The 15,969-nt window shown below is 45.0% G+C and overlaps 1 protein-coding gene across 5 annotated transcripts in view; it reads left to right on the top strand.

The window, feature by feature from the left end:
* FAM222B (family with sequence similarity 222 member B) overlaps window positions 1-15,969 on the top strand; it is a 116,740-nt gene that overhangs the window by 48,623 nt on the left and 52,148 nt on the right. The window contains exon 1 of one of the 5 annotated variants that reach the window (XM_025361144.1): window positions 695-937. The exons of 1 other annotated variant lie outside the window; for it this stretch is intronic. The gene's annotated coding sequence lies outside the window, so the exon portion shown is untranslated. Of the gene's footprint in view, window positions 1-694; window positions 989-15,969 lie in introns of those variants that run through there. 3 more of the 5 variants (XM_025361137.1, XM_025361146.1, XM_025361145.1) reach the window with 3 other exon arrangements.

Genomic DNA, 15,969 nt, shown 5'->3' with positions numbered 1-15,969 from the left:
ATGTGTGGTTTTTTTTGTTGTTCTTTTTTTTTTTTTTTTTTTTGGCTAATGATTTCATGTATTCCCTTCTCCACCCCACCAACTTCTAGATACATACTTTCCCAACATGCCTCCACCCCCACCCCTTAATTTCTGCGTCACGGGAAGCAGGAGTTTCCGACAGGGAGGATTGATGTGTGCAATTGATTTAATATGCAATCCTAAATCCGTCCACCGTTACAGTGCAGTGCAGTTGATTAGACTAGAGGCAGAGAGGCTTGGGGAGCATCTTTTTACTGTCGAGTGTCTCCAGGTGGCAATTGCTGTTGAAGTCTGAGGCACTCTGGGAGGTATCGCGTGGGTAGGGGGGTTCTCCTAGTACCCAGGTCGAAAGTGGGAGGGGGCAGGGGCAGAGGGAGAAGGGGTGCGAAGGGGCGCAGCTTCACCTGGCCCAGCTACGGGATGCTTGACTCCTGGCTTTGGGGTGGGCGCCGGGAGAGATGGGGGCAGCGCTAACAAAGAGGAGCCGAGTCGGGCCGAGTCCCCGGGTAGCGGGCCTATCCCGGTGGCTGACCTCCCTGTGGACCTCCCCAGTTGGCTGTTTGGCGAGTCGCTCTGCTGGATCCCTGGCTCGCCATTGGCTGTGCAGACAGGAGGTGGCTCGCGAAGAGCCAGGGTGGAGGTGAGGGGGCGGGGCTGGCTTCCGGCGGCGGCTGGGAGCAAGCGGCAGCCGGCTGGGGGAGGGGGTGTCGGCGCACCGCGGAGTCCTGCGCTCCGTGAGCCTGGCACCCGGAGCAGCCGCCTCCCCCTCCCCTTGCCTAGACAGCTAGAAGCCCCTTCTCTTCCATCCTCCTGGGGAGGGGGTGAGCTGGGCTGAGCTGCCCCAGGCGGGCGGGGCGGAGCCAGGAGCCCCACCGAGCGCTGCGGAGCGAACCTCACCTTCTTTCCAGGGCGCAAGGTGTGTGTGTGCTTTTTCTAACGCGACCCCGACTTCAGCCGACTTAACCTTGTAAGAAAAGGGGGAATGGAATGGGAAATAATATCTCTGGATCCCATCAGTTTGTTTTGCTTATCTGTTTCTACCGTTCATCATTTTTTTCCTTCCCTTCATCTCACCCCTGCAGATGGGTAAGGAGATTCAGGACTCTTATCTCTTTTTACTGATGTGTCGATATCGGTCGTATAGTAAAATGCACAGAGAAGAAAAGAGGAGCCCTGTTTTGTGTCATATCTGATGCAGTAAACCGCAATTTAAAAAAAATTAAAAAGGCAAGCTAGGAGTGGATATTTGGAACTGTACTGCATCCTTGTCCATTAAGGCTGTCTTCACCATTTTCCTCCTTGGGACTGCCTTGATCAGCAATAACAATCTGAAAGGAGAGGAGGTGCTAGTGGAAAGAGAGAGCAGCCCCAGTCAAATGGTGGTTAAAGGAAATCCTGATAGTTGTTAGCGATTAACTCTGCTGAAGTCTCTTCCTGGAGTACATTGTCACCGGCTTTGTGTAGTAGCTCATCTCTGTTGCAGAAACCTGACTAGAGCAGGCAAACTTACCTTGTTGTTGCTGAAACTTAAAAGTCTTATCTTTTTCTCTGTCGATATATTTCTTATATTCACAGACCCTCGGAGGGATTAGTTTCTATCGTCAAAAACCAAAACCAAACTTAAAAAAACCTCCAGATGAATTTTAGTTCGTGGGTTTGTTTTTTTTTTGTTTTTGTTTTTTGTTTTTTTGAGATGAGTCTCGCTCTGTCGCCCAGGCTGGAGTGCAGTGGTGCGATCTCGGCTCACTGCAACCTCCGCCTCCAGGGTTCAAGCGATTCTCCTGCCTCAGCCTCCTGAGTAGCTGGGATTACAGGCGCCTACCACCGTTTCGGGCTAATTTTTTGTGTTTTTAGTAGAGATTGGGTTTCACCATGTTAGTCAGGCTGGTCTCGAACTCCTGACCTCGTGATCCGCCTGCTTCAGCCTCCCAAAGTGCTGGGATTGCAGGCGTGAGCCACCGTTCCCAGCCTCGTTAGTTTTTTAAAAAAGGTTCCTCTCCCCAAAGTTTATGAATTTGGGTGGCTATAGCATTACAACTTAAATGAAATTTATCTTTTTTGAGTTCCTTTGCTGCTTCATCTTAGGGGTCCCTTCTTTCTGAAGAACACCCATCTCCAGAATCGGGAACGTCTTTGTAGGCTTTAAATTGAGAAAAACATTTTCAGTGGAAAATAGAAAATCCAAAGTTTTTGATGTTAGAAACAAAGGGAGTGTGTGTGTGTGTGTGTGTGTGTGTGTGTGTGTGTTGGGTGGCAATGTCCATAGTACACTAGCTTTAAGTGGACATTTTCTTTTTTCTTTTTTTTTTTTTTTTTTTTTTTTGAGACAGAGTCTGTCGCCCAGGCTGGAGTGCCGTGGCATGATCTCGGCTCACTGCCAGCTCCACCTCCCAGATTCACGCCATTCTCCTGCCTCAGCCTCCCCGAGTAGCTGGGACTACAGGCACCTGTCACCACACCTGGCTAATTTTTTGTATTTTTAGTAGAGACGGGGTTTCACCGTGTTAGCCAGGATGGTCTTGATCTCCTGACCTCGTGATCCACCCGCGTCGGCCTCCCGAAGTGCTGGGATTACAGGCGTGAGCCACCACGCCCGGCCTAAGTGGGCATTTTCAACGAAATGTGTTTGGACCAGGTTTATCTTAATGTTGATTAGCAAAGAGCTACAGTACCAGAAGGGATGAATATCTTTTTTTTTTTTTTGTGGCAACACTTTGATAAATATTAATTAAAATGCTTCAGTTTATGTAATGCAGGTTCAGTTTCCAAAGATTGTTCTAACTGGGGTCCACTTTTGAAAACAGAATTGATACACTGGAGCTGTCTTACACTTTTGGCTAGATTAGTAATTTTTTTCTTTGCATTGATTTATTAGATCTCTAAACAGGAGCAATTTGGGATGAAAGCAAGTATTATAAAAAATAGGGATAATGGGATAGGAAACCATTTCAGCTGTGGAAAGTAATAGGGATTAGGAAGCTTACTTTAACCTTTTTTAAAAATAAGACTTCAAGTACCTTAGAATAGACATGTTACTAAAAAATAGATTCACAGTAATCCTGTGTCAGGTTTTGGGTTTTTGTGTTATTACTCACTTGTCCCTTAAGGCTCCATTAGTTGTGTTTAAATTGGGAGGGAAAGGGTTTCCCCCAGATGTTGACTTAGTTAACTTGCTACTGAGAGGGAACTGTTAAAAATCACTGATTGAAGCCTTGACAGTTAGCTAGTATATAAAACAAAGTTAGCTAGTATATAAAACGAAGTGCACTTTGATGTCTAAGGTATAGGAAGCTGGGGAAGTGACCAAAAAACCAGTTGGCAGGCAGGGTGCAATGGCTTGCTCCTGTAATCCCAGCACTTTGGGAGGCTGAGGTGGGTGGATCACTTGAGGTCAGAAGTTAAAGACCAACATGGTGAAAACCCCATCCCTACCAAAACAAAAAAATTAGCTGGACGTGGTGGTGCACTCCTGTAGTCCCAGCTACTTGGGAGACTGAGGTGGGAGAATTGCTGGAACCCGGGAGGTGGAGGTTGCAGTGAGCCAGGGTTGTGCCACTGCACTCCAGCCTGGGTGACAGAGTGAGACCCTGTCTCAAAAAAAACCCCAAAAAACAAAAACAAACAAAAAAACAGTTGGAGGCTGTAAGATTTCAGCTCGCTTCTATCAAAAAACAAGTTGCTCTTCTATTTGATATCTGGGTGGTTTTTAAGTTCTCTACCCATGGGTGAGCAGTAAGTACAGCTTTATAAAGTTATATTATACTTCACTCACTTTTTTATATTGCCATTTTTTAATTTTTATGTTTTGTAGAGAATAGGGTCTGGCTCTGTTGCCCAGGTTGGTCTCAAACTCCTGGCCTCAAGCAGTCCTCCCAGAGGCCTCCCAAAGTGTTGGGATTAATGTGTGAGCCACTGCATCCCTCCACGCCGGATATTTCTATTTTCTTGACTGATTTGTGTGATCGCTATTTTGCATGGTGCAATAATTAGGGGTTCCTGCAAGGATTTTCCCAGGAGACAGAAGTCTATGTATAGAACTAATCATAAGTGCAAATCATATTTGCACTGATGTTCAAATATCATTTAAGGTGCATGGAAATCCTGGAATTTGGTCATCTGCAAGGAAACAACTATAGAAAGCCATAAATCTCTTAGGTTGAGGGGGCATAGTGCTGGTTGAGGTTAAAGCAATTGATTTAATTTTCTTTAACAGTCTGTTTTTATTCATCCTGCTTATTTCATTTCTTTCTTTTCTTTTCTTTTTTTTTTTTTTTGAGATGGAGTCTCACTCTGTCGCCCAGGCTGGAGTGCAGTGGCACGGTCTCTGCTCACGGCAGCCTCTGCCTCCCAGGTTCAAGTAATTCTGCCTCAGCCTCCTGAGTAGCTGGGATCACAGACATGCACCACCATGCCTGGCTAATTTTTGTATTTTTAGTAGAGACAGGGTTTCACCATGTTGGCCAGCGTGGTCTTGAACTGACCTCAGGTGATCCACCTGCCTCGGCCTCCTACAGTGCTGGGATTACAGGCGTGAGCCACCATGCCTGGCCCATCCTGCTTATTTCTGTGAGTCACGGCTTAGAATGTGTTAAGAAAAAGGACTCTATGTTCTCTCTAAAGGGAGACTCGAGACTAATCCCCTGTTCACATCAGAAGTATAAAATGATCCCCTTGAGAAGGTGAAAGAAAAATATTGGGCCCTTGGTATTGCTTGATTCTCATAATAATCAGCTTGAGTGTTGTAAGGTTTGGAATTGGGAAAAGCTTACTCAAGGTGAGAAAATATTAGAGGCAAAAGAGACTCTGGGAATGCTCTCTCAATTGTCGAGATTTATTTAGAACAATGGATGCATTCATATGGAGATGTGGGTGATGATACTTTTTAGATTTTCAGCTTTTTCAGTCAGGTGTCAGAGACAATATTTTGTGTTTAAGCACAACCCCCTCCCCCAGGGTTTGGCTCTTGAAGCTGAATCTTTTGAGGAAGTTGTTTGCTGTGAGTCTGAATCCTGAAAGTAGAGGACTTAGTGGAGTCTGTAATCTGTTTACTAGTCAGATGAGGATGTAGAATTTATTGTTGGTGAGTTACTGAACTATTCCTAAAGAATGGTTGCTAGGCAAATTTTATCTCAGTTTAACCCTCAGTAGTTTACAGTCTGCTCTCAGTGAAGGCCAGAGCTGTCTTTCTAATGATACTGTCCTTTAAGAATCCTTGTTGGATGTGCGTGTATGTTGTTCAGTGGCTCAAAATAAAGGACTAGAATGATGTATGGATCTCTCTTCATCAGGACAATTTAACTTTTGGTAACCTGGGCTGACATTGTTACTAATTTCTCTCCTGGATCAAGTGGTTGGTGGGGTTGCTCTCCAACGTTAAGATAACACTGTGTTTGATTATTTTGTTTTCGTAGCTAATAGGGCAATGAGTAATGCATTCATTTTGGAAACAGGCCAGTGGTAACACAGCTCTTGGACCTGGACGTATGGAAAAATAGGACAGAATAAACAATTGAGGGCATAAATAATGAATCTTCCAACTGAGCCCTGGGAGAGTGAGGGAGATTATCCTCAGAGCTGTTCAATCTGGCAGTAAAAGGGAAAGAGTCCACTGAATTAATTACCCAGACTGTATTTGATACTGCAGGAATTATGAGATTTTTAGGACCATTCAAAACAAAGTTACCTTTCCAGTACAAACTTTTAATCCATCTTTTTGTTTTAAACCAGACATTCAAACTGTTCATTTATTTTTTAGAATCCAGGCCTTTGTGTCTTCCTTAAACTTTGTTCTATATGTTAGCATTCTGTGAACTCTTGATGGTCCTTTTGTTTGGTCACATCTTAGAAGTTTACTTCATTAAGATTTCATGATCTGTAAATACATAAAACGTCTCACAAAAGGTTAAGAGAAGAGTTTAGGCCGGATGCAGTGGCTCTTGCCTGTAATCCCAACATTTGGAGAGGCTGAGGTGGGTGGATCACTTGAGGCCAGGAGTTCAAGACCAGCCTGACCAACATGGTGAAACCTCGTCTCTACTAAAAATATGAAAATTAGCTGGGCGTGGTGGCGCAGGCCTGTAATTCCAGGTACTCAGGAGGCTGAGGCAGGAGAATTGCTTGAACCTGGAAGGTGGAAGGTGCAATGAGCTGAGATCTCTTGACTGCACTCCAGCCTGGGTGACAGAGCGAGACTCCACATCAAAACAAAACAAAACAAACAAACAAAAAAACACACACACAGAAAAAACAAGCGTTTCTTCAGACCAAGAATCATTTCCAGTATTAAGATAAATATTCTGCCAGGCGCGGTGGCTCACGCCTGTAATCCCAGCACTTTGGGAAACCAAGGCAGGTGGATCACCTGAGTTCGGGAGTTCGAGGCCAGCCTGACCAACATGGAGAAACCCCATCTCTACTAAAAATACAAAAATTAGCTGTGTGTGGTGGTACATGCTTATAATCCCAGCTACTTGGGAAGCCGAGGCAGGAGAATCGCTTGGACCCAGGAGGTGGAGGTTGCAGTGAGCCGAGATTGCGCCATTGCACTCCAGCCTGGGCAACAAGAGCGAAATTCCATCTAAAAAAAAGAAAAAAATAAATATTCTTAATTTTGGATAGTTTTTATCCAGTGAATTAAATGAACATTGGTCTCAGCATTTCTCTGAAATAGGGAAAACCAATGCTCTGTGATTATCTGAAAGCTTAAGTAATTTGGTAGTGAAGCCAGACCGAGAGCCAAGGTCTCTGAATTCTTCCTTTCTCTGAATTTCTAATATAGTTTATTATTTTCTCCAAGAAATTTCAGGAACCCATTTGAAATGATTTGAAGTTTTCCTATCTCTGAGAGGCTTTTTTTTATTTTTCTGGTTGTGAAGGGAACCCAAACACCAGGATGCTATTATTAATCAAGAGAAGAAAGCTTAAGATGAGGTATTGGGGAAAGAAAAAATAAAGTTAAGGAAAGACCAACTTGAAGGTGATTTTATTTTGTTTTGTTTTGAGACAGAGTGCCGTCCCAATTATGTTGCCCAGGCTGGCCTTGAATTCCCAGACTCAAGCAATCCTCCTGACACAGCCTCCCAAGTAGCTGGGACTACAGGTGTGCACCGTGGTGCCCGACTTCCAAATTGAAGTTTTGTTATATTTGGTGCTGGTGGATCCTAGGAAGTAAATACCGGGCTGATTAGATTAAATTCAGTCATGAACTGAGTTTGTTACATTGCAGCCTAACTGAAAAGGGCAGGGGGCATCTTTACCAAGATATGGGCAAGACTCTAGTTAAGAGTTCGTTCCTTAGATTCACAGAGACCAAACAGTGGAAAAAACAAAAGTTCGTTCCTGATCTGTGAAAAGTCTGTTATTGATTATACACACAAAAGGGCAAGCAGGCAGAGTATAGATAGGTGAAATCAATCCAAAGATACTCTCAAGGACTCCCCCTTTTTTTTTTAAGATGGAGTTTCACTATTGTTGCCTAGATTGGGGTGCAATGGTGTGATCTCGGCTCACTGCAACCTACGTCTCCCAGGTTCAAGCAATTCTGCCTCAGCCTCCCAAGTAGCTGGGATTATAGCCATGTGCCACTGCATGCCACCATGTGCCCAGCTAATTTTGTATTTTTAGTAGAGATGGGGTTTCTCCATATTGGTCAGGCTGGTCTCAAACTCCCGACCTCAGGTGATCCACCCACCTCCACTTCCCAAAGTGCTGGGAATACAGGCGTGAGCCACCATGCCCTGCCTCAAGGACACATTTTTTTTTTTTTTTTTTTTTTTTTGAGACGGAGTCTCGCTCTGTCGCCCGGGCTGGAGTGCAGTGGCCGGATCTCAGCTCACTGCAAGCTCCGCCTCCCAGGTTTACGCCATTCTCCTGCCTCAGCCTCCCGAGTAGCTGGGACTACAGGCACCCGCCACCTCGCCCGGCTAGTTTTTTTTTGTATTTTTTAGTAGAGACGGGGTTTCACGGTGTTCGCCAGGATGGTCTCGATCTCCTGACCTCGTGATCCGCCCGTCTCGGCCTCCCAAAGTGCTGGGATTACAGGCTTGAGCCACCGCGCCCGGCCTCAAGGACACATTTTTAAGCAATAGCGTTAACTTCCTCTGGTTTTGTTTTTTTTGTTTTTTTTTGAGACGGAGTCTGGTTCTGTCGCGCAGGCTGGAGCGCAGTGGCCGGATCTCAGCTCACTCCACCTCCCAGGGTCACGCCATTCTCCTGCCTCAGCCTCCCGAGTAGCTGGGACTACAGGCGCCCGCCACCTCGCCCGGCTAATTTTTTGTATTTTTTAGTAGAGACGGGGTTTCACCGTGTTAGCCAGGATGGTCTCGATCTCCTGACCTCGTGATCCACCCGTCTCGGCCTCCCAAAGTTCTGGGATTACAGGCTTGAGCCACCGTGCCCGACCAACTTCCTCTGGTTTTTAACTGAGATTTTCTAGGCATAGAGACTACTGAGAAATTTGTTTTTTTCTTTGGTCAGTCAACTAAGCAGTAGGCAAGATAGCCAAGAACTTCTATTACACTTAATTTTGTTTTGAGACAGAGATCCCACTTTTTTGTTTCTCTCTTTTTTTTTTTTTTTTTTTTTTTTGAGACTGAGTCTGGCTCTGTCGCCCAGGCTGGAGTGCGGTGGCCGGATCTCGGCTCACTGCAAGCTCCGCCTCCCGGGTTCACGCCATTCTCCTGCCTCAGCCTCCCGAGTAGCTGGGACCACAGGCGCCCGCCACTTCGCCCGGCTAGTTTTTTGTATTTTTTAGTAGAGACGGGGTTTCACCGTGTCAGCCAGGATGGTCTCGATCTCCTGACCTCGTGATCCGCCCGTCTCGGCCTCCCAAAGTGCTGGGATTACAGGCTTGAGCCACCGCGCCCGGCCTTGTTTCTCTTTTTTTCCTTTTTTTTTTGAGACAGGATCTCACTGTGTCATCCAGTAGTGTGATCACAGCTCACTGCAGTCTCTACCCCTTGGGGTTAGGCAATCTGCACATCTCAGCCTCTTTTATTTTTATTTTTTGAGATGGGAGTCTTGCTTTGTCACCCAGACTGGAGTTCAGTGGCGTGATCTCGGCTCACTGTAACCTCCACCTCTTGGGTTCAAGTGATTCTTGTGCCTCAACCTCCCGAATAGCTGGGATTATAGGCATGTACCATCACACCAGGCTAATTTTTGTATTTTCAGTAGAGATGGGGTTTCACTGTCTTGGCCAGGCTGGTCTCGAACTTCTGATCTTAAGTGATCTGCCTGCCATGGCCTCCCAAAGTGCTGGGATTACAGGCGTGAGCCACCATGCCTGGCCCATCTCAGCCTCTTGAGTAGGTGGGACCACAGGTTCGCTTCATCATGCCTGGCTACTTTTTTCATTTTTTTGTAGAGACGGGGTCTCCCTATGTTGTCCAGGTTGGTCTCAAACTCCTGGGCTCCAACGATCTTCCCACCTTGGCCTCCCAAGTGCTGAGATTAGAACCCTGAGTTATCATGCCCAGACTACACTTAGTTTCTTCCTTCCTTCCTTCCTTCCTTCCTCTTTCTCTCTTTCTCTCTTTCCTCCTTTCCTTCCTTCCTTCCTTCCTTCCTTCCTTCCTTCCTTCCTTCCTTCCTTCCTTCCTTTCTTTCTCTCTTTCTCTCTCTCTCTTTCTCTCTCTCTTTCTCTCTCTTTCTCTCTCTCTTTCTCTGTCTCTCTCTCTTTCTCTCTCTCTTTCTTTCTCTCTCTCTTTCTTTCTTTTTCTGAGATGGAATCTCATTCTGTTACCCAGACTGGAGTGCAGTGGCGCGATCTCAGCTCACTGCAAGCTCTGCCAACTGGGTTTACCCCATTTTCCCACCTCAGCCTCCCGAGCAGCTGGGGCTACAGGCGCCTGCCACCACGCCCGGCTAATTTTGTATTTGTATTTTTATTAGAGACGGGGTTTTACCATGTTAGCCAGGATGGTCTCGATCTCCTGACCTCGTGATCTGCCCACCTCGGCCTCCCAGAGTGCTGGGCTTATAGACGTGAGTCACCGTGCCCAGCCTACACTTAGTTTCTTAATCATCAAAAGTAGTATATAACTCAGTACTTGACCTAGAAAAATTCAGCTCAATGTAGTATCCTTGGGACAGTTTGTTTTATTTAATACTAAATATAAAATCTATATTAGAGGCCAGGCATGGTGGCCCATGCCTGTAATCCCAGCACTTTGGGAGGCCAAGGCGGGCGGATCACAAGGTCAAGAGATAAAGACCATCCTGGCCAACATAGTGAAACCCCGTCTCTACTAAAAAATACAAAAATTAGCTGGGCGTGGTGGTGCGTGCCTGTAGTCTCAGCTACTCGGGAGGCTGAGACAGGAGAATTGCTTGAACCCAAGAGGTGGAGGTTGCAGTGAGCTGAGATTGCACCACTGCACTCTAGCCTGGCAACAGAGTGAGACTCTGTCTGAAAAAAAATAAAAAATAAAAAATCTGTATTAGCATTCTCCAGAGAAACAGAACCAGGAGGGTAAATATGTAAGAGGGGATTAGGACCTGGCTTATTTAGTTATGGAGGCTGAGAAGTTCCACAACATGCTGTCTGCAAGCTCAAGAACCAGGAAAGCTGGTGGTGTCATTCAGTCTGAGGCCAAAGGAGCTCGGATTGCCAAGGGGAGAAGAAGATAGACGTCCTGGTTCCTGAAGAGACTTGACCTTTGTTACCTAATCCCACTGAGGTGCTATGGAGAATTAAAATCTTTCAAGTAAGTCATGCATAAACTAGCTTTTGATACTGAAATGTCTTTTTTTTTTTTCTTTTTTTTTTTTTTTTGAGACGGAGTCTCACTCTGTCACCCAGGCTGGAGTGCGTGCAGTGGTGCGATCTCGGCTCACTGCAAGCTCCGCCTCCCGGGTTCACACTAGTCTCCTGTCTCAGCCTCTCGAGTAGCTGGGACTACAAGCGCCCGCCACACCATGCCCAGCTAATTTTTTGTATTTTTAGTAGAGACGGGGTTTCACCGAGTTAGCCAGGATGGTCTCGATCTCCTGACCTTGTGATCCACCCACCTCGGCCTCCCAAAGTGCTGGGATTACAGGCATGAGCCACCGCACCTGGCCTATTGGTGTCTTCTGACCCCGTAATATATGTAAATTATTCATCATATGTGGGTGAGCTGTTGGTAGCTTAAGCCAAAGAAACAAACTGCAGCCGGACGCAGTGGCTCACGCCTGTAATCCCAACACTTTGGGAGACTGAGGCAGGAGGATTGCTTGAGCCCAGGAGTTTGAGGCCAGCTCAGGCAAGATGGTGAGACCCTGTCTCTGTATAAAAAAAAATTAGGTGTGTGTGGTGATGTGTGCCTGTACTCCCAGCTACTTGGGAGGCTGAGATGGAAGGATCCCTTCAGCCCAGGAATTCAAAGTTGCAGTGAGCTGCTATCATGACAATGCACTCCAGCCAGGGTGAGAGAGCAAGACCGTGTCTCTAAAAAGAAAAAAAGACGAAGCTGGGTGCGGTAATCTCAGCACTTTGGGAGGCCAAGGTGGGCAGATCACTTGAAGGTCAGGCATTTGAGACCAGCCTGGCCAACCTGGTGAAACCCCATCTCTACTAAAATTCAAAAATTAGCCAGGCCTGGTGGCATGCACCTGTAATCCCAGTTACTCAGGAGGCTAAGGCAGGAGAATTGCTTGAACTTGGGAGGTGGAGGTTGCAGTGAGCAGAGATTGCACCATTGTACTCCTCCAGCCTGGGTGACAGAGTGGGACTCCCTCTCAAAAAAAAAAAAAAGAAAAGAAAAAGCAAAGAAACAAACCTCTTTTCTTACCAAAGCAAACTTTTATAACACTGGACAATATGTGCTAATAATCAGAGCTGTTGCCTGAAATGAAATCCATTTAGAATAGTCAGTGTGTGATGAAAGTAGTACTGTCATCACTTTTTTGTTGTTTTTGCAGTTGTATAATTTTCTTTGATGACCAGTGGTTAGTTCTTATCCACACTGAGTGTCTGTAGATTTTGAAAGTGGTAACAGGTATATAAGTAACCAAAGTACAGAGCTTGTTTTAGTGAATCTTTATCTTCATTACATTTTCTGGACAACCACATAGGGATACACTGTGTGAGACATTCCTTATTCCTTTGGGCCAGACAGCTTTGTTGAGCCTGCTATCAATGTGTGCATCTGGGGTCCTCTTCTCCCTCATGGCAAATTTCCAGATATCTTTGAGTGCCTGAGAGGCTTGCTTCTTAGAGGCTCACTCCATGAATGCACTTGTGAATCTCAATAGTGTATTCTTGGGTTACCACCTGGTTGATGGCAGAACAGCCTTTCTTCTTACCACCCTTTGCGGGAACCATTCTGCTGCGCCCAAATTGGAAAGCTGTCATCACTTTAAAGCTGGGGGCTTCTGGCTGGGTGCAGTGGCTCATGCCTATAATCCCAGCACTTTGGGTGGCTGAGGCAGGTGGATCACTTGAGGTCAGGAATTTGAGACCAGCCTGGCCAACATGGTGAAACCTTATCTCTACTAAAAATACAAAAATTAGCGGGGTGTGGTGGCAGACACTTGTAATTCCAGCTACTCAGGAGGCTGAAGCAGGAGAATTGCTTGAACCTGGGAGACATTGGTTGTAGTGAGCCGAGATTGCACCACTGCCGATCATACCATTGCACCTGGTCCACAGAGTAAGACTGCATCTCAAAAAAAAAAAAAAAAAAAAGCTGGGGTTTCTTTTAAGTGCTATTTGCTGGGAAGATATTACCTGAAGAGTTACTTTTTCCGTTTCTTTTCTTTTTTTGCATTCAGCAAAGTGTTTTTGAGGATCAGTTGCTGAACTGAATGAAAATCAGATTTTATGCCACTTGCAGAATTGAGATGATTTAGAAAACATTCATGTTGCTTGAAAGGAGAAGCATAAGCATTATTAGTCATAACTTAAGATTTACTTCCTTCCAAAAGCTAAGCACTTCTACCGTTGGCATTCTATTTATCTTCATTTTTACTATGTAAAGGATAGGACTTAATCTACTTTAAAAGGAGAGATGTGTCAAGACTGTGAGAAGCTGAAGACAGCTCATCCTAAATTAGGATGGAAAAGTCCCATTTACTGGGTTCCTGAATGGACCCTCTGCATTACCCAGCTATTCAGCTGGGAATGGTTTTACTATTATGAAGACATTAATTTTGTAGCTGTAAAGGTACTGGTTTGGTTTTTGCTTATCTTATTCTTCCAGAACTTTTTTTTTTCCCCGAACAAAAAGTGGAACCAGTAGATTAATGAAGAATCCACATCTTAGTTTTAACTTGTCTTGCCAGGTATCACTGTGCATTCACTAAAGTGCTTTACAAAATATTTTAATATTTGGGCTATATTTAGTGAGGTATGGTACAATTGAAGAGAGGTACTGTTTTAGAACTTTTCTCCAGAGAGACAAAAAGAACCTTTCCTTTTAAGAAAAGTCCTTTGACTATTTCCATAGTCCCTGGCAAAATTAAGTTGGAAAAGGCAGCTTTTTCAGCCAGATATATTTTTATTTTTGCCTCCTCTCCAACCTGAACCAGTGTCCCAACTGAAATGTGTCATTCTTATCAGTGATAGTATATTTTGGGAGAAAGTGTTCCTTAGTGCGTCTAGAAGTAAAAAGCTTATGCCACTTCAGCCTGCACATCAATTTTAATAACTCTCTAAAATTGTTTATACCAACTCCCTCCACCTCACATCTGTTCACATCTGCTCATCTTTCAGATATGATACTTAAGAAAGTATCATAGGCTGGGCACGGTGGCTCATGCCTGTCATCCCAGCAGTTTGGGAGGCCAAGGTGCGTGGATCACTTGAGGTTGGGAGTTTGAGACCAGCCTGACCAACATGGAGAAACCCTGACTACAAAAAATACAAAATTAGCCAGGCATGGTGGCTCATGCCTGTAATCCCAGCTACTTGGGAGGCTGAGGCAGGAGAATCGCTTGAACCCGGGAGGCAAGGTTGCTCTGAGCTGAGATCGCGCCATGGCACTCCAGCCTGGGCAACAACAGCGAAACTCCATCTCAAAAAAAAAGAAAAAGTATCGTTGCTCAACCAGAGAAATGCCAGTCTTTATCAAAGTCATAGTTGCATATAACAGCAGTCTTTGGTATGTGTGCAAGTTTGCATTACTTTGTTTTATTATTGTTTAAAGAGCCTTTCTTGCCAGTTGTGGTAACTCACACCTGTAATCCCAGAACTTTGGGAGGCCAAGGCAGGAGGACCTCCTGAGCCTAGAAGTTCAAGACCAGCCTGGGCAACAACCGAGAACTTGTTTCTACAAAAAATAAAATAGTTACCCAAGTGTGGTGGCAATCACCTGTAGTCCCAGCTTACTCGGGAGGTTGCGGCAGGAGGATCACTTGAGCCTAGGAGTTTGAGGCTGCAGTGAGCTATAATGGTGCAACTGCACTGAAGCCTGGGTGACAGAGCGAGCCCTGTCTCTTAAAAAAAGAAAGGTTTTCTGTATTACAAAAACGAGGCCAGGCACAGTGGCTCACGCCTGTAATCCCAGCACTTTGGGAGGCTGAGATGGGTGGATCATGAGTTCAAGAGGTCGACACCATCCTGGTTAACATGGTGAAACCCCGTCTGTACTAAAAATACAAAAATTAACTGGGCATGGTGGTATGCGCCTGTAGTCCCAGCTACTTGGGAGGCTGAGGCAGGAGAATCACTTGAACCTGGGAGGCAGAGGTTGCAGTGAGCCGAGATCATGCCACTGTACTCCAGCCTGGCAACAGAGTGAGACTCCATCTCAAAAAAAAAAAAAAAACCAGGATTCCACTCTTGAAAACAAGTTGATAAATTGCCTTTTATTAAAGGTGCAAGTGCCTAAGTATTAAACTTCACATGAGAAAACAAAAACTGTATTAGTTAAGTGTTTTTAAGAAAGTTACATAATTAAAAGTTGTGCTGCTGTCTTGCACTGAAACTAACAGGTAAACCATGGAGAAACTGTCGTTTCTTAGTGAGGATTGCTCTGACTGTATTGTTTAAAATTACTACCCTACCCAATACTGTCTATTTCCTTACACTGCTTCATTTATTTAATTTATTTTATTACTATTATTATTATTTTTGAAACAGGGTCTTACTCTGGTTGCCCGGGCTGGAGTGCAGTGGCATGATCTTGGCTCACTGCAGCCTCAACCTCCTGGGCTCAGGTGATTCTCTCACCTTAGCCTTCCAAGTAGGTGAGATTGTAGGCATACGCCATCTCACCTGGCTAATTTTTTGTATTTTTAGTAGAGACGAGGTTTGCTGTATTGCCAGGCTGGTCTCAAACTCCTGGACTCCTGCAGTCTGCTCACCTTAGCCTCCCAGAGTGTTGGGATTACTGGTGTGAGCCACCGCGCCTGACCTATTTATTTTTTTCATAGCATTTATCACTTTTTTTGTATGGCTGGGGGATAGGGTCTCTTTGTCACCCAGGCTGGAGTGCAATGACAACGATCATGGCTCCTTGCAGCCTCAACCTCTGGGGCTCAAGTGAGCCTCCCATTTCAGCCTCCCGTGGAGCTAGGACCAGAGGGGCACACTACCACACCTGGCTTTTTTTTTTTTTTTTTTTTTTTTGTAGAAATGGGGTCTCCCTATGTTGTCCAGGCTGGTCTTGAGCTCTTGGCCTTAAGCAGTCTTCCCGCCTCAGCCTCCTAAATTTCTGGGATTACAGACATGCGCTGTGATGGCTGGCCAGTTCCTAGTTTCTTTATCTGTGAAAATGGGACTAATCATACATACCCAAACTATCTCAAAGGGCATCTTGAGAAGATGGAGAGAGAGATAATCATGTGAAAAAGCACTTAGAAAATTGTAAAACTCCCTGCAAATGTAAGATATTGTTAACCACCTTACAAAAACCACCTTTTTAAAATGATTTGGAATCATAGATTCTGAAAGTTGATTCTAGTGGTCATCTAGTCCACATTCTTTTTTTTTTTTTTTTTTTTTTTTTTTTTTTTTTTTTTTTTTTT

The sequence above is a fragment of the Theropithecus gelada genome, chromosome 16 (assembly GCF_003255815.1).
Source record: "Theropithecus gelada isolate Dixy chromosome 16, Tgel_1.0, whole genome shotgun sequence".
NCBI classification, from domain to species: Eukaryota; Metazoa; Chordata; class Mammalia; order Primates; family Cercopithecidae; genus Theropithecus; species Theropithecus gelada.
Note: the sequence above shows the minus strand (reverse complement) of the source record. Positions and strands in the feature narration are given on the sequence as shown.